General features: G+C 37.8%; 10 non-coding genes across 10 annotated transcripts; all 10 read left to right on the top strand.

Moving 5' to 3' along the window:
* The first annotated feature begins 926 nt into the window (after positions 1–926).
* Positions 927–1,011, top strand: TRNAR-UCU (transfer RNA arginine (anticodon UCU)). Its single transcript is given in 2 exon segments — positions 927–963; positions 976–1,011. It is a non-coding gene; the product is annotated as a tRNA-Arg (tRNA).
* A 280-nt stretch (positions 1,012–1,291) lies between these two features.
* On the top strand, positions 1,292–1,376 carry TRNAR-UCU (transfer RNA arginine (anticodon UCU)). Its single transcript is given in 2 exon segments — positions 1,292–1,328; positions 1,341–1,376. It is a non-coding gene; the product is annotated as a tRNA-Arg (tRNA).
* Positions 1,377–3,566: 2,190 nt separating this feature from the next.
* Positions 3,567–3,651, top strand: TRNAR-UCU (transfer RNA arginine (anticodon UCU)). The gene is given in 2 exon segments: positions 3,567–3,603; positions 3,616–3,651. It is a non-coding gene; the product is annotated as a tRNA-Arg (tRNA).
* Positions 3,652–7,036: 3,385 nt separating this feature from the next.
* On the top strand, positions 7,037–7,121 carry TRNAR-UCU (transfer RNA arginine (anticodon UCU)). Its single transcript is given in 2 exon segments — positions 7,037–7,073; positions 7,086–7,121. It is a non-coding gene; the product is annotated as a tRNA-Arg (tRNA).
* A 2,192-nt stretch (positions 7,122–9,313) lies between these two features.
* TRNAR-UCU (transfer RNA arginine (anticodon UCU)) lies at positions 9,314–9,398 on the top strand. The gene is given in 2 exon segments: positions 9,314–9,350; positions 9,363–9,398. It is a non-coding gene; the product is annotated as a tRNA-Arg (tRNA).
* Positions 9,399–9,677: 279 nt separating this feature from the next.
* On the top strand, positions 9,678–9,762 carry TRNAR-UCU (transfer RNA arginine (anticodon UCU)). Its single transcript is given in 2 exon segments — positions 9,678–9,714; positions 9,727–9,762. It is a non-coding gene; the product is annotated as a tRNA-Arg (tRNA).
* Positions 9,763–11,952: 2,190 nt separating this feature from the next.
* TRNAR-UCU (transfer RNA arginine (anticodon UCU)) lies at positions 11,953–12,037 on the top strand. Its single transcript is given in 2 exon segments — positions 11,953–11,989; positions 12,002–12,037. It is a non-coding gene; the product is annotated as a tRNA-Arg (tRNA).
* A 2,173-nt stretch (positions 12,038–14,210) lies between these two features.
* Positions 14,211–14,295, top strand: TRNAR-UCU (transfer RNA arginine (anticodon UCU)). Its single transcript is given in 2 exon segments — positions 14,211–14,247; positions 14,260–14,295. It is a non-coding gene; the product is annotated as a tRNA-Arg (tRNA).
* Positions 14,296–16,491: 2,196 nt separating this feature from the next.
* On the top strand, positions 16,492–16,576 carry TRNAR-UCU (transfer RNA arginine (anticodon UCU)). The gene is given in 2 exon segments: positions 16,492–16,528; positions 16,541–16,576. It is a non-coding gene; the product is annotated as a tRNA-Arg (tRNA).
* Positions 16,577–16,856: 280 nt separating this feature from the next.
* Positions 16,857–16,941, top strand: TRNAR-UCU (transfer RNA arginine (anticodon UCU)). Its single transcript is given in 2 exon segments — positions 16,857–16,893; positions 16,906–16,941. It is a non-coding gene; the product is annotated as a tRNA-Arg (tRNA).
* The last annotated feature ends 960 nt before the right edge of the window (positions 16,942–17,901 follow it).

Below are 17,901 nucleotides of genomic sequence, written 5' to 3'. Positions count from 1 at the left end.
CACGTAATGTTGTATCACGATTGCTACAGACACAAATATGTGTTTTTTATTTTTACAGGTAGTTATGTTGGCAGGAAATCAAGTCGCTATATCTACAGCGAGACACAGTCGGTTTTATTAGAAGTAATATTTACAACTACTACGGAGTATCTAAATCGCGACATGCGCAAGCGTATCGCCATAATTACCAACTTATCGGAAAAGTCAATTATGGTAAGTGAGAGCATTATGTATGCACCAAACTATGTTATAATGTAAGCGAACAGTTTCTTGTTGTTCATTATACAATAATCTATTTTATTCACTTTTCAGAAGTGGTTTCAGAATCGTCGGGGTCAAAAACGGAGGCAAGAACGGAAAAGAGATGCCGTGTTATATGCTAAGCACCACCAAGCACCAATACAAAAGTTGAAAGAATCGACGACGCGTTTTCCGTCCGTGCGAAGTCGAGGAAAATCAGTGGACACTCGACTTGATGTCCTACCAGCAACGCCTTCCCTCAGTGAATATATTGGTGTTCCACAATCCAGTAGTACACCAAGGCATTGTAGTGATACGAAGATACAAAATTGCAGTACACATTCCAGTGGTATCCTGACAGACGTCTATCAAAGTGAAATAGAAATATGTAGTACACCTTGTAAAGACGTGTCATCAGATTTGTCATTTAATGGAATTACTGATTTAGATCGTACTCTGTGTCCATTAGTCATTTGCGAAGCTTCATATTCTGTTTGAGAAAAGCATTTATTCGTTGGTTAGTCATTTTAATTTCGTGTACATAATACGTTATAATAAAATATAAATAAAAAATACATATTGTGTATTCAATTATGAGTCAAGATCGAAAGGAACAGTGTGATCTGGTCAAACGTTGTGATGTAAAAAATAAAAATACCTTGCATACGAAGCAGGCGATATGCAGTGTCTCCGTGGCGCAACGGATAGCGCGTCGGACTTCTAGTTGAAACAGTTATTCGGAGGCTGTGGGTTCGAATCCCACCGGAGATGGCTCTTCTTTTAAGTCACGATGGACATGTTTTGTTCAAATTGTCGTCAATAGTCTTAACATATTGGACAGTTGTAGCTCTCCTCGGTACTAATAATTAGGAAAGACCGAGACCGTCGACTGAGATTAAAATATTCTGCACGCATTTTGATGGAATGAACCAATATAAAAACAATGGCTACCAATGGTATAAAAAGCCAACTGGTTGTAGCGATACAAGGTGTTTGGTGTTGTGATGTAACAAATAAAAATATCTTGCCTATGAAGCAGGCGGTATGCTGTGTCTCCGTGGCGCAACGGATAGCGCGTCGGACTTCTAGTTGAAACAGTTATTCGGAGGCTGTGGGTTCGAATCCCACCGGAGATGGCTCTTCTTTTAAGTCACGATGGACATGTTTTGTTCAAATTGTCGTCAATGGTCTTAACATATTGGACAGTTGTAGCTCTCCTCGGTGCTAATAATTAGAAAGACCGAGACCGTCGACTGAGATTAAAATATTCTACACGGATTTTGATGTAATGAACCAAATACAAAAATGGCTACTAATGGTATAAAAAGCCAACTGATTGTAGCGATACTAGGTGTTTGATACGTGTTCTACACGAGCCTTTGTAAGATCAACCGAAATATAAAAATAATTACCTAATTCCATCAACATACATGTCCTTGCTTATCCCCAACGTCTACATGGAATGACGTTGAATGCTCTTTAACATGTTGTTGAAGCACCGTCACTCGGTAAATGTTGGTGAGTTGAAACATAATCAACCGGAACAATCACAGAGTTAGTGAGTTTTCACGATCCGCGGATTATTAATTAGCATTCCAATTATTAACACATTTGCCAAAAGTTAACACATTTGCCATGATATTAGAAAGCCGGCATTTTTGAAAGAAAAGCAGTTCTCTATTGGAGTCTTGTTCAATTTAACGTCAGTGTTCTGTCCGAATTAAACAGCAGTATCTTACTTAAGTGTCAATAATTAAAGAACACCAAATAGAGAAGAGCGTCGGATGAGATTTATAATTCCATACACATTTTGAAATGGTATACTCATTAATAAACACAACAAAATCGCCGCAGCCAGTATAAGTTTTTTTGTTTTGTCGAAGCGCCATCACTCGGTGAATGCCGGCAAGTTCAATCATTAACAGCTTTACACATCCGAGTGCCAGTGTCTTTTCACGTTATATGGAGTGTTAATTGGCATAACAACACTGCGAGTTAACACATTTGTAGCACAAGTAAACAGCCGGCATTTTACAGAAGGGGCGGCAATCCATTGACAAAGTTTTCTTGAATATCCTTACAAATGCGAAAATTGGTATAAGAATTCGAAACTATAAACCAACCAAAACATACCACATGTGTATCATTGCTACACGCTTTCTCGTCCCATGTGTATCGTATAAAGAATACTATGGCATTACATATTGACAACACCCATTTTACAGCCAATGTTATGTTGAACTTATTACCGGTGTTAGATATTGCTGGTCGGTTTGATTGGAAGAATGTCTGCGGTTACGTAGATGGTAAATCGCACAGCAAAGGTAAGTAAATGTGCTCTACTTTAAATAATTATGTCTCACCGAATTAACTTCAAAATGGATTATAGTGGTTTAGGTCACGTAATGTTGTATCACGATTGCTACAGACACAAATATGTTTTTTTTTTATTTTTACAGGTAGTTATGTTGGCAGGAAATCAAGTCGCTATATCTACAGCGAGACACAGTCGGTTTTATTAGAAGTAATATTTACAACTACTACGGAGTATCTAAATCGCGACATGCGCAAGCGTATCGCCATAATTACCAACTTATCGGAAAAGTCAATTATGGTAAGTGAGAGCATTATGTATGCACCAAAGTATGTTATAATGTAAGCGAACAGTTTCTTGTTGTTCATTATACAATAATCTATTTTATTCACTTTTCAGAAGTGGTTTCAGAATCGTCGGAGTCAAAAACGGAGGCAAGAACGGAAAAGAGATGCCGTGTTATATGCTAAGCACCATCAAGCACCAATACAAAAGTTGAAAGAATCGACGACGCGTTTTCCGTCCGTGCGAAGTCGAGGAAAATCAGTGGACACTCGACTTGATGTCCTACCAGCAACGCCTTCCCTCCGGGAATATATTGGTGTTCCACAAACCAGTAGTACACCAAGGCATTGTAGTGATACGAAAATACAAAATTGCAGTACACATTCCAGTGGTATCCTGACAGACGTCTGTCAAAGTGAAATAGAAATATGTAGTACACCTTGTAAAGACGTGTCATCAGATTTGTCATTTAATGGAATTACTGATTTAGATCGTACTCTGTGTCCATTAGTCATTTGCGAAGCTTCATATTCTGTTTGAGAAAAGCATTTATTCGTGGTTAGTCATTTTAATTTCGTGTACATAATACGTTATAATAAAATATAAATAAAAAATACATATCGTGTATTCAATTATGAGTCAAGATGGAAAGGAACAGTGTGATCTGGTCAAACGTTGTGATGTAAAAAATAAAAATACCTTGCATACGAAGCAGGCGGTATGCAGTGTCTCCGTGGCGCAACGGATAGCGCGTCGGACTTCTAGTTGAAACAGTTATTCGGAGGTTGTGGGTTCGAATCCCGCCGGAGATGGCTCTTCTTTTAAGTCACGATGGACATGTTTTGTTCAAATTGTCGTCAATAGTCTTAACATATTGGACAGTTGTAGCTCTCCTCGGTACTAATAATTAGGAAAGACCGAGACCGTCGACTGAGATTAAAATATTCTGCACGGATTTTGATGTAATGAACCAAAAACAAAAATGGCTACTAATGGTATAAAAAGCCAACTGATTGTAGCGATACTAGGTGTTTGATACGTGTTCTACACGAGCCTTTGTTAGATCAACCGAAATATAAAAATAATTACCTAATTCCATCAACATACATGTCCTTGCTTATCCCCAACGTCTACATGGAATGACGTTGAATGCTCTTTAACATGTTGTTGAAGCACAGTCACTCGGTAAATGTTGGTGAGTTGAAACATAATCAACCAGAACAATCACAGAGTTAGTGAGTTTTCACGATCCGCGGATTATTAATTAGCATTCCAATTATTAACACATTTGCCAAAAGTTAACACATTTGCCATGATATTAGAAAGCCGGCATTTTTGAAAGAAAAGCAGTTCTCTATTGGCTTGTTTTGTTCAATTTAACGTCAGTCTTCTGTCCGAATTAAACAGCAGTATCTTACTTAAGTGTCAATAATTAAAGAACACCAAAGAGAGAAGAGCGTCGGATGAGATTTATAATTCCATACACATTTTGAAATGGTATACTCATTAATAAACACAACAAAATCGCCGCAGCCAGTAGACGTTTTTTTTGTTTTGTCGAAGCGCCATCACTCGGTGAATGCCGGCAAGTTCAATCAATAACAGCTTTACACATCCGAGTTCCTGTGTCTTTTCACGTTATATGGAGTGTTAATTGGCATAACAACACTGCCAGTTAACACATTTGTAGCGCAAGTAAACAGACGGCATTTTACAGAAGGGGGCGGCAATCCATTGACAAAGTTTTCTTGAATATCCTTACAAATGCGAAAATTGGTATAGGAATTCGAAACTATAAAGCAACCAAAACATACCACATGTGTATCATTGCTACACGCTTTCTCGTCCCATGCGTATCGTATAAAGAATACTATGGCATTACATATTGACAACACCCATTTTACAGCCAATGTTATGTTGAACATATTACCGGTGTTAGATATTGCTGGTCGGTTTGATTGGAAGAATGTCTGTGGTTACGTAGATGGTAAATCGCACAGCAAAGGTAAGTAAATGTGCTTTACTTTAAATAATTATGTCTCACCGAATTAACTTCAAAATGGATTATAGTGGTTTATGTCACGTAATGTTGTATCACGATTGCTACAGACACAAATATGTGTTTTTTTTATTTTTACAGGTAGTTATGTTGGCAGGAAATCAAGTCGCTATATCTACAGCGAGACACGGTATAAAAAGCCAACTGATTGTAGCGATACTAGGTGTTTGATATGTGTTCTACACGAGCCTTTGTAAGATCAACCGAAATATAAAAATTATTACCTAATTCCATCAACATACATGTCCTTGCTTATCCCCAACGTCTACATGGAATGACGTTGAATGCTCTTTAACATGTTGTTGAAGCACCGTCACTCGGTAAATGTTGGTGAGTTGAAACATAATCAACCGGAACAATCACAGAGTTAGTGAGTTTTCACGATCCGCGGATTATTAATTAGCATTCCAATTATTAACACATTTGCCAAAAGTTAACACATTTGCCATGATATTAGAAAGCCGGCATTTTTGAAAGAAAAGCAGTTCTCTATTGGTGTCTTGTTCAATTTAACGTCAGTGTTCTGTCCGAATTAAACAGCAGTATCTTACATAAGTGTCAATAATTAAAGAACACCAAATAGAGAAGAGCGTCGGATGAGATTTATAATTCCATACACATTTTGAAATGGTATACTCATTAATAAACACAACAAAATCGCCGCAGCCAGTATACGTTTTTTTGTTTTGTCGAAGCGCCATCACTCGGTGAATGCCGGCAAGTTCAATCATTAACAGCTTTACACATCCGAGTGCCAGTGTCTTTTCACGTTATATGGAGTGTTAATTGGCATAACAACACTGCGAGTTAACACATTTGTAGCACAAGTAAACAGCCGGCATTTTACAGAAGGGGCGGCAATCCATTGACAAAGTTTTCTTGAATATCCTTACAAATGCGAAAATTGGTATAAGAATTCGAAACTATAAACCAACCAAAACATACCACATGTGTATCATTGCTACACGCTTTCTCGTCCCATGTGTATCGTATAAAGAATACTATGGCATTACATATTGACAACACCCATTTTACAGCCAATGTTATGTTGAACTTATTACCGGTGTTAGATATTGCTGGTCGGTTTGATTGGAAGAATGTCTGCGGTTACGTAGATGGTAAATCGCACAGCAAAGGTAAGTAAATGTGCTCTACTTTAAATAATTATGTCTCACCGAATTAACTTCAAAATGGATTATAGTGGTTTAGGTCACGTAATGTTGTATCACGATTGCTACAGACACAAATATGTTTTTTTTTTATTTTTACAGGTAGTTATGTTGGCAGGAAATCAAGTCGCTATATCTACAGCGAGACACAGTCGGTTTTATTAGAAGTAATATTTACAACTACTACGGAGTATCTAAATCGCGACATGCGCAAGCGTATCGCCATAATTACCAACTTATCGGAAAAGTCAATTATGGTAAGTGAGAGCATTATGTATGCACCAAAGTATGTTATAATGTAAGCGAACAGTTTCTTGTTGTTCATTATACAATAATCTATTTTATTCACTTTTCAGAAGTGGTTTCAGAATCGTCGGAGTCAAAAACGGAGGCAAGAACGGAAAAGAGATGCCGTGTTATATGCTAAGCACCATCAAGCACCAATACAAAAGTTGAAAGAATCGACGACGCGTTTTCCGTCCGTGCGAAGTCGAGGAAAATCAGTGGACACTCGACTTGATGTCCTACCAGCAACGCCTTCCCTCCGGGAATATATTGGTGTTCCACAAACCAGTAGTACACCAAGGCATTGTAGTGATACGAAAATACAAAATTGCAGTACACATTCCAGTGGTATCCTGACAGACGTCTGTCAAAGTAAAATAGAAATATGTAGTACACCTTGTAAAGACGTGTCATCAGATTTGTCATTTAATGGAATTACTGATTTAGATCGTACTCTGTGTCCATTAGTCATTTGCGAAGCTTCATATTCTGTTTGAGAAAAGCATTTATTCGTGGTTAGTCATTTTAATTTCGTGTACATAATACGTTATAATAAAATATAAATAAAAAATACATATCGTGTATTCAATTATGAGTCAAGATGGAAAGGAACAGTGTGATCTGGTCAAACGTTGTGATGTAAAAAATAAAAATACCTTGCATACGAAGCAGGCGGTATGCAGTGTCTCCGTGGCGCAACGGATAGCGCGTCGGACTTCTAGTTGAAACAGTTATTCGGAGGTTGTGGGTTCGAATCCCGCCGGAGATGGCTCTTCTTTTAAGTCACGATGGACATGTTTTGTTCAAATTGTCGTCAATAGTCTTAACATATTGGACAGTTGTAGCTCTCCTCGGTACTAATAATTAGGAAAGACCGAGACCGTCGACTGAGATTAAAATATTCTGCACGGATTTTGATGTAATGAACCAAAAACAAAAATGGCTACTAATGGTATAAAAAGCCAACTGATTGTAGCGATACTAGGTGTTTGATATGTGTTCTACACGAGCCTTTGTAAGATCAACCGAAATATAAAAATTATTACCTAATTCCATCAACATACATGTCCTTGCTTATCCCCAACGTCTACATGGAATGACGTTGAATGCTCTTTAACATGTTGTTGAAGCACCGTCACTCGGTAAATGTTGGTGAGTTGAAACATAATCAACCGGAACAATCACAGAGTTAGTGAGTTTTCACGATCCGCGGATTATTAATTAGCATTCCAATTATTAACACATTTGCCAAAAGTTAACACATTTGCCATGATATTAGAAAGCCGGCATTTTTGAAAGAAAAGCAGTTCTCTATTGGTGTCTTGTTCAATTTAACGTCAGTGTTCTGTCCGAATTAAACAGCAGTATCTTACATAAGTGTCAATAATTAAAGAACACCAAATAGAGAAGAGCGTCGGATGAGATTTATAATTCCATACACATTTTGAAATGGTATACTCATTAATAAACACAACAAAATCGCCGCAGCCAGTATACGTTTTTTTGTTTTGTCGAAGCGCCATCACTCGGTGAATGCCGGCAAGTTCAATCATTAACAGCTTTACACATCCGAGTGCCAGTGTCTTTTCACGTTATATGGAGTGTTAATTGGCATAACAACACTGCGAGTTAACACATTTGTAGCACAAGTAAACAGCCGGCATTTTACAGAAGGGGGCGGCAATCCATTGACAAAGTTTTCTTGAATATCCTTACAAATGCGAAAATTGGTATAGGAATTCGAAACTATAAATCAACCAAAACATACCACATGTGTATCATTGCTACACGCTTTCTCGTCCCATGCGTATCGTATAAAGAATACTATGGCATTGCATATTGACAGCACCCATTTTACAGCCAATGTTATGTTGAACTTATTACGGGTGTTAGATATTGCTGGTCGGTTTGATTGGGAGAATGTCTGCGGTTACGTAGACGGTAAATCGCACAGCAAAGGTAAGTAAATGTGCTCTACTTTAAATAATTATGTCTCACCGAATTAACTTCAAAATGGATTATAGTGGTTTAGGTCACGTAATGTTGTATCACGATTGCTACAGACACAAATATGTGTTTTTTTTATTTTTACAGGTAGTTATGTTGGCAGGAAATCAAGTCGCTATATCTACAGCGAAACACAGTCGGTTTTATTAGAAGTAATATTTACAACTACTACGGAGTATCTAAATCGCGACATGCGCAAGCGTATCGCCATAATTACCAAATTATCGGAAAAGTCAATTATGGTAAGTGAGAGCATTATGTATGCACCAAAGTATGTTATAATGTAAGCGAACAGTTTCTTGTTGTTCATTATACAATAATCTATTTTATTCACTTTTCAGAAGTGGTTTCAGAATCGTCGGGGTCAAAAACGGAGGCAAGAACGGAAAAGAGATGCCGTGTTATATGCTAAGCACCATCAAGCACCAATACAAATGTTGAAAGAATCGACGACGCGTTTTCCGTCCGTGCGAAGTCGAGGAAAATCAGTGGACACTCGACTTGATGTCCTACCAGCAACGCCTTCCCTCAGTGAATATATTGGTGTTCCACAATCCAGTAGTACACCAAGGCATTGTAGTGATACGAAGATACAAAATTGCAGTACACATTCCAGTGGTATCCTGACAGACGTCTATCAAAGTGAAATAGAAATATGTAGTACACCTTGTAAAGACGTGTCATCAGATTTGTCATTTAATGGAATTACTGATTTAGATCGTACTCTGTGTCCATTAGTCATTTGCGAAGCTTCATATTCTGTTTGAGAAAAGCATTTATTCGTGGTTAGTCATTTTAATTTCGTGTACATAATACGTTATAATAAAATATAAATAAAAAATACATATCGTGTATTCAATTATGAGTCAAGATGGAAAGGAACAGTGTGATCTGGTCAAACGTTGTGATGTAAAAAATAAAAATACCTTGCATACGAAGCAGGCGATATGCAGTGTCTCCGTGGCGCAACGGATAGCGCGTCGGACTTCTAGTTGAAACAGTTATTCGGAGGCTGTGGGTTCGAATCCCACCGGAGATGGCTCTTCTTTTAAGTCACGATGGACATGTTTTGTTCAAATTGTCGTCAATAGTCTTAACATATTGGAAAGTTGTAGCTCTCCTCGGTACTAATAATTAGGAAAGACCGAGACCGTCGACTGAGATTAAAATATTCTGCACGCATTTTGATGGAATGAACCAATATAAAAAAATGGCTACCAATGGTATAAAAAGCCAACTGGTTGTAGCGATACAAGGTGTTTGGTGTTGTGATGTAACAAATAAAAATATCTTGCATATGAAGCAGGCGGTATGCTGTGTCTTCGTGGCGCAACGGATAGCGCGTCGGACTTCTAGTTGAAACAGTTATTCGGAGGCTGTGGGTTCGAATCCCACCGGAGATGGCTCTTCTTTTAAGTCACGATGGACATGTTTTGTTCAAATTGTCGTCAATGGTCTTAACATATTGGACAGTTGTAGCTCTCCTCGGTGCTAATAATTAGAAAGACCGAGACCGTCGACTGAGATTAAAATATTCTACACGGATTTTGATGTAATGAACCAAATACAAAAATGGCTACTAATGGTATAAAAAGCCAACTGATTGTAGCGATACTAGGTGTTTGATATGTGTTCTACACGAGCCTTTGTAAGATCAACCGAAATATAAAAATAATTACCTAATTCCATCAACATACATGTCCTTGCTTATCCCCAACGTCTACATGGAATGACGTTGAATGCTCTTTAACATGTTGTTGAAGCACCGTCACTCGGTAAATGTTGGTGAGTTGAAACATAATCAACCGGAACAATCACAGAGTTAGTGAGTTTTCACGATCCGCGGATTATTAATTAGCATTCCAATTATTAACACATTTGCCAAAAGTTAACACATTTGCCATGATATTAGAAAGCCGGCATTTTTGAAAGAAAAGCAGTTCTCTATTGGTGTCTTGTTCAATTTAACGTCAGTGTTCTGTCCGAATTAAACAGCAGTATCTTACTTAAGTGTCAATAATTAAAGAACACCAAATAGAGAAGAGCGTCGGATGAGATTTATAATTCCATACACATTTTGAAATGGTATACTCATTAATAAACACAACAAAATCGCCGCAGCCAGTATACGTTTTTTTGTTTTGTCGAAGCGCCATCACTCGGTGAATGCCGGCAAGTTCAATCATTAACAGCTTTACACATCCGAGTGCCAGTGTCTTTTCACGTTATATGGAGTGTTAATTGGCATAACAACACTGCGAGTTAACACATTTGTAGCACAAGTAAACAGCCGGCATTTTACAGATGGGGGCGGCAATCCATTGACAAAGTTTTCTTGAATATCCTTACAAATGCGAAAATTGGTATAGGAATTCGAAACTATAAATCAACCAAAACATACCACATGTGTATCATTGCTACACGCTTTCTCGTCCCATGCGTATCGTATAAAGAATACTATGGCATTGCATATTGACAACACCCATTTTACAGCCAATGTTATGTTGAACTTATTACGGGTGTTAGATATTGCTGGTCGGTTTGATTGGAAGAATGTCTGCGATTACGTAGACGGTAAATCGCACAGCAAAGGTAAGTAAATGTGCTCTACTTTAAATAATTATGTCTCACCGAATTAACTTCAAAATGGATTATAGTGGTTTAGGTCACGTAATGTTGTATCACGATTGCTACAGACACAAATATGTGTTTTTTTATTTTTACAGGTAGTTATGTTGGCAGGAAATCAAGTCGCTATATCTACAGCGAGACACAGTCGGTTTTATTAGAAGTAATATTTACAACTACTACGGAGTATCTAAATCGCGACATGCGCAAGCGTATCGCCATAATTACCAACTTATCGGAAAAGTCAATTATGGTAAGTGAGAGCATTATGTATGCACCAAAGTATGTTATAATGTAAGCGAACAGTTTCTTGTTGTTCATTATACAATAATCTATTTTATTCACTTTTCAGAAGTGGTTTCAGAATCGTCGGGGTCAAAAACGGAGGCAAGAACGGAAAAGAGATGCCGTGTTATATGCTAAGCACCATCAAGCACCAATACAAATGTTGAAAGAATCGACGACGCGTTTTCCGTCCGTGCGAAGTCGAGGAAAATCAGTGGACACTCGACATGATGTCCTACCAGCAACGCCTTCCCTCAGTGAATATATTGGTGTTCCACAATCCAGTAGTACACCAAGGCATTGTAGTGATACGAAGATACAAAATTGCAGTACACATTCCAGTGGTATCCTGACAGACGTCTATCAAAGTGAAATAGAAATATGTAGTACACCTTGTAAAGACGTGTCATCAGATTTGTCATTTAATGGAATTACTGATTTAGATCGTACTTTGTGTCCATTAGTCATTTGCGAAGCTTCATATTCTGTTTGAGAAAAGCATTTATTCGTGGTTAGTCATTTTAATTTCGTGTACATAATACGTTATAATAAAATATAAATAAAAAATACATATTGTGTATTCAATTATGAGTCAAGATCGAAAGGAGCAGTGTGATCTGGTCAAACGTTGTGATGTAAAAAATAAAAATACCTTGCATACGAAGCAGGCGATATGCAGTGTCTCCGTGGCGCAACGGATAGCGCGTCGGACTTCTAGTTGAAACAGTTATTCGGAGGCTGTGGGTTCGAATCCCACCGGAGATGGCTCTTCTTTTAAGTCACGATGGACATGTTTTGTTCAAATTGTCGTCAATAGTCTTAACATATTGGACAGTTGTAGCTCTCCTCGGTACTAATAATTAGGAAAGACCGAGACCGTCGACTGAGATTAAAATATTCTACACGCAAATACAAAAATGGCTACTAATGGTATAAAAAGCCAACTGATTGTAGCGATACTAGGTGTTTGATACGTGTTCTACACGAGCCTTTGTAAGATCAACCGAAATATAAAAATAATTACCTAATTCCATCAACATACATGTCCTTGCTTATCCCCAACGTCTACATGGAATGACGTTGAATGCTCTTTAACATGTTGTTGAAGCACCGTCACTCGGTAAATGTTGGTGAGTTGAAACATAATCAACCAGAACAATCACAGAGTTAGTGAGTTTTCACGATCTGCGGATTATTAATTAGCATTCCAATTATTAACACATTTGCCAAAAGTTAACACATTTGCCATGATATTAGAAAGCCGGCATTTTTGAAAGAAAAGCAGTTCTCTATTGGTGTCTTGTTCAATTTAACGTCAGTGTTCTGTCCGAATTAAACAGCAGTATCTTACTTAAGTGTCAATAATTAAAGAACACCAAATAGAGAAGAGCGTCGGATGAGATTTATAATTCCATACACATTTTGAAATGGTATACTCATTAATAAACACAACAAAATCGCCGCAGCCAGTATACGTTTTTTTGTTTTGTCGAAGCGCCATCACTCGGTGAATGCCGGCAAGTTCAATCATTAACAGCTTTACACATCCGAGTGCCAGTGTCTTTTCACGTTATATGGAGTGTTAATTGGCATAACAACACTGCGAGTTAACACATTTGTAGCACAAGTAAACAGCCGGCATTTTACAGATGGGGGCGGCAATCCATTGACAAAGTTTTCTTGAATATCCTTACAAATGCGAAAATTGGTATAGGAATTCGAAACTATAAATCAACCAAAACATACCACATGTGTATCATTGCTACACGCTTTCTCGTCCCATGCGTATCGTATAAAGAATACTATGGCATTGCATATTGACAACACCCATTTTACAGCCAATGTTATGTTGAACTTATTACGGGTGTTAGATATTGCTGGTCGGTTTGATTGGAAGAATGTCTGCGATTACGTAGACGGTAAATCGCACAGCAAAGGTAAGTAAATGTGCTCTACTTTAAATAATTATGTCTCACCGAATTAACTTCAAAATGGATTATAGTGGTTTAGGTCACGTAATGTTGTATCACGATTGCTACAGACACAAATATGTGTTTTTTTATTTTTACAGGTAGTTATGTTGGCAGGAAATCAAGTCGCTATATCTACAGCGAGACACAGTCGGTTTTATTAGAAGTAATATTTACAACTACTACGGAGTATCTAAATCGCGACATGCGCAAGCGTATCGCCATAATTACCAACTTATCGGAAAAGTCAATTATGGTAAGTGAGAGCATTATGTATGCACCAAAGTATGTTATAATGTAAGCGAACAGTTTCTTGTTGTTCATTATACAATAATCTATTTTATTCACTTTTCAGAAGTGGTTTCAGAATCGTCGGGGTCAAAAACGGAGGCAAGAACGGAAAAGAGATGCCGTGTTATATGCTAAGCACCATCAAGCACCAATACAAATGTTGAAAGAATCGACGACGCGTTTTCCGTCCGTGCGAAGTCGAGGAAAATCAGTGGACACTCGACATGATGTCCTACCAGCAACGCCTTCCCTCAGTGAATATATTGGTGTTCCACAATCCAGTAGTACACCAAGGCATTGTAGTGATACGAAGATACAAAATTGCAGTACACATTCCAGTGGTATCCTGACAGACGTCTATCAAAGTGAAATAGAAATATGTAGTACACCTTGTAAAGACGTGTCATCAGATTTGTCATTTAATGGAATTACTGATTTAGATCGTACTTTGTGTCCATTAGTCATTTGCGAAGCTTCATATTCTGTTTGAGAAAAGCATTTATTCGTGGTTAGTCATTTTAATTTCGTGTACATAATACGTTATAATAAAATATAAATAAAAAATACATATTGTGTATTCAATTATGAGTCAAGATCGAAAGGAGCAGTGTGATCTGGTCAAACGTTGTGATGTAAAAAATAAAAATACCTTGCATACGAAACAGGCGATATGCAGTGTCTCCGTGGCGCAACGGATAGCGCGTCGGACTTCTAGTTGAAACAGTTATTCGGAGGCTGTGGGTTCGAATACCACCGGAGATGGCTCTTCTTTTAAGTCACGATGGACATGTTTTGTTCAAATTGTCGTCAATAGTCTTAACATATTGGACAGTTGTAGCTCTCCTCGGTACTAATAATTAGAAAGACCGAGACCGTCGACTGAGATTAAAATATTCTGCATGCATTTTGATGTAATGAACCAAATACAAAAATGGCTACTAATGGTATAAAAAGCCAACTGATTGTAGCGACACTAGGTGTTTGATACGTGTTCTACACGAGCCTTTGTTAGATCAACCGAAATATAAAAATAATTACCTAATTCCATCAACATACATGTCCTTGCTTATCCCCAACGTCTACATGGAATGACGTTGAATGCTCTTTAACATGTTGTTGAAGCACCGTCACTCGGTAAATGTTGGTGAGTTGAACCATAATCAACCGGAACAATCACAGAGTTAGTGAGTTTTCACGATCCGCGGATTATTAATTAGCATTCCAATTATTAACACATTTGCCAAAAGTTAACACATTTGCCATGATATTAGAAAGCCGGCATTTTTGAAAGAAAAGCAGTTCTCTATTGGATTGTTTTGTTCAATTTAACGTCAGTGTTCTGTCCGAATTAAACAGCAGTATCTTACCTATGTATCAATAATTAAAGAACACCAACGAGAGAAGAGCGTCGGATGAGATTTATAATTCCATACACATTTTGAAATGGTATACTCATTAATAAACACAACAAAATCGCCGCAGCCAGTAGACGTTTTTTTTTTGTTTTGTCGAAGCGCCATCACTCGGTGAATACCGGCAAGTTCAATCATCAACAGCATTACACATCCGAGTTCCTGTGTCTTTTCACGTTATATGGAGTGTTAATTGGCATAACAACACTGCGAGTTAACACATTTATAGCGCAAGTAAACAGGCGGCATTTTACAGAAGGGGGCGGCAATCCATTGACAAAGTTTTCTTGAATATCCTTACAAATGCGAAAATTGGTATAGGAATTCGAAACTATAAATCAACCAAAACATACCACATGTGTATCATTGCTACACGCTTTCTCGTCCCATGTGTATCGTATAAAGAATACTATGGCATTACATATTGACAACACCCATTTTACAGCCAATGTTATGTTGAACTTATTACCGGTGTTAGATATTGCTGGTCGGTTTGATTGGAAGAATGTCTGCGGTTACGTAGATGGTAAATCGCACAGCAAAGGTAAGTAAATGTGCTCTACTTTAAATAATTATGTCTCACCGAATTAACTTCAAAATGGATTATAGTGGTTTAGGTCACGTAATGTTGTATCACGATTGCTACAGACACAAATATGTTTTTTTTTAATTTTTACAGGTAGTTATGTTGGCAGGAAATCAAGTCGCTATATCTACAGCGAGACACAGTCGGTTTTATTAGAAGTAATATTTACAACTACTACGGAGTATCTAAATCGCGACATGCGCAAGCGTAACGCCATAATTACCAACTTATCGGAAAAGTCAATTATGGTAAGTGAGAGCATTATGTATGCACCAAAGTATGTTATAATGTAAGCGAACAGTTTCTTGTTGTTCATTATACAATAATCTATTTTATTCACTTTTCAGAAGTGGTTTCAGAATCGTCGGGGTCAAAAACGGAGGCAAGAACGGAAAAGAGATGCCGTGTTATATGCTAAGCACCATCAAGCACCAATACAAAAGTTGAAAGAATCGACGACGCGTTTTCCGTCCGTGCGAAGTCGAGGAAAATCAGTGGACACTCGACTTGATGTCCTACCAGCAACGCCTTCCCTCAGTGAATATGTTGGTGTTCCACAATCCAGTAGTACACCAAGGCATTGTAGTGATACGAAGATACAAAATTGCAGTACACATTCCAGTGGTATCCTGACAGACGTCTATCAAAGTGAAATAGAAATATGTAGTACACCTTGTAAAGACGTGTCATCAGATTTGTCATTTAATGGAATTAATGATTTAGATCGTACTCTGTGTCCATTAGTCATTTGCGAAGCTTCATATTCTGTTTGAGAAAAGCATTTATTCGTGGTTAGTCATTTTAATTTCGTGTACATAATACGTTATAATAAAATATAAATAAAAAATACATATCGTGTATTCAATTATGAGTCAAGATGGAAAGGAACAGTGTGATCTGGTCAAACGTTGTGATGTAAAAAATAAAAATACCTTGCATACGAAGCAGACGATATGCAGTGTCTCCGTGGCGCAACGGATAGCGCGTCGGACTTCTAGTTGAAACAGTTATTCGCAGGCTGTGGGTTCGAATCCCACCGGAGATGGCTCTTCATTTAAGTCACGATGGACATGTTTTGTTCAAATTGTCGTCAATAGTCTTAACATATTGGAAAGTTGTAGCTCTCCTCGGTACTAATAATTAGGAAAGACCGAGACCGTCGACTGAGATTAAAATATTCTGCACGCATTTTGATGGAATGAACCAATATAAAAAAAATGGCTACCAATGGTATAAAAAGCCAACTGGTTGTAGCGATACAAGGTGTTTGGTGTTGTGATGTAACAAATAAAAATATCTTGCATATGAAGCAGGCGGTATGCTGTGTCTTCGTGGCGCAACGGATAGCGCGTCGGACTTCTAGTTGAAACAGTTATTCGGAGGCTGTGGGTTCGAATCCCACCGGAGATGGCTCTTCTTTTAAGTCACGATGGACATGTTTTGTTCAAATTGTCGTCAATGGTCTTAACATATTGGACAGTTGTAGCTCTCCTCGGTGCTAATAATTAGAAAGACCGAGACCGTCGACTGAGATTAAAATATTCTACACGGATTTTGATGTCATGAACCAAATACAAAAATGGCTACTAATGGTATAAAAAGCCAACTGATTGTAGCGATACTAGGTGTTTGATACGTGTTCTACACGAGCCTTTGTAAGATCAACCGAAATATAAAAATAATTACCTAATTCCATCAACATACATGTCCTTGCTTATCCCCAACGTCTACATGGAATGACGTTGAATGCTCTTTAACATGTTGTTGAAGCACCGTCACTCGGTAAATGTTGGTGAGTTGAAACATAATCAACCGGAACAATCACAGAGTTAGTGAGTTTTCACGATCCGCGGATTATTAATTAGCATTCCAATTATTAACACATTTGCCAAAAGTTAACACATTTGCCATGATATTAGAAAGCCGGCATTTTTGAAAGAAAAGCAGTTCTCTATTGGTGTCTTGTTCAATTTAACGTCAGTGTTCTGTCCGAATTAAACAGCAGTATCTTACTTAAGTGTCAATAATTAAAGAACACCAAATAGAGAAGAGCGTCGGATGAGATTTATAATTCCATACACATTTTGAAATGGTATACTCATTAATAAACACAACAAAATCGCCGCAGCCAGTATACGTTTTTTTGTTTTGTCGAAGCGCCATCACTCGGTGAATGCCGGCAAGTTCAATCATTAACAGCTTTACACATCCGAGTGCCAGTGTCTTTTCACGTTATATGGAGTGTTAATTGGCATAACAACACTGTGAGTTAACACATTTGTAGCACAAGTAAACAGCCGGCATTTTACAGAAGGGGGCGGCAATCCATTGACAAAGTTTTCTTGAATATCCTTACAAATGCGAAAATTG

Source organism: Saccoglossus kowalevskii, chromosome 13 (assembly GCF_978046115.1).
Source record: "Saccoglossus kowalevskii chromosome 13, keSacKowa6.1, whole genome shotgun sequence".
Taxonomy (NCBI): Eukaryota; Metazoa; Hemichordata; class Enteropneusta; family Harrimaniidae; genus Saccoglossus; species Saccoglossus kowalevskii.
The sequence above is the reverse complement of the archived record's forward strand: the minus strand, read 5'-3'. Positions and strand labels throughout refer to the sequence as shown.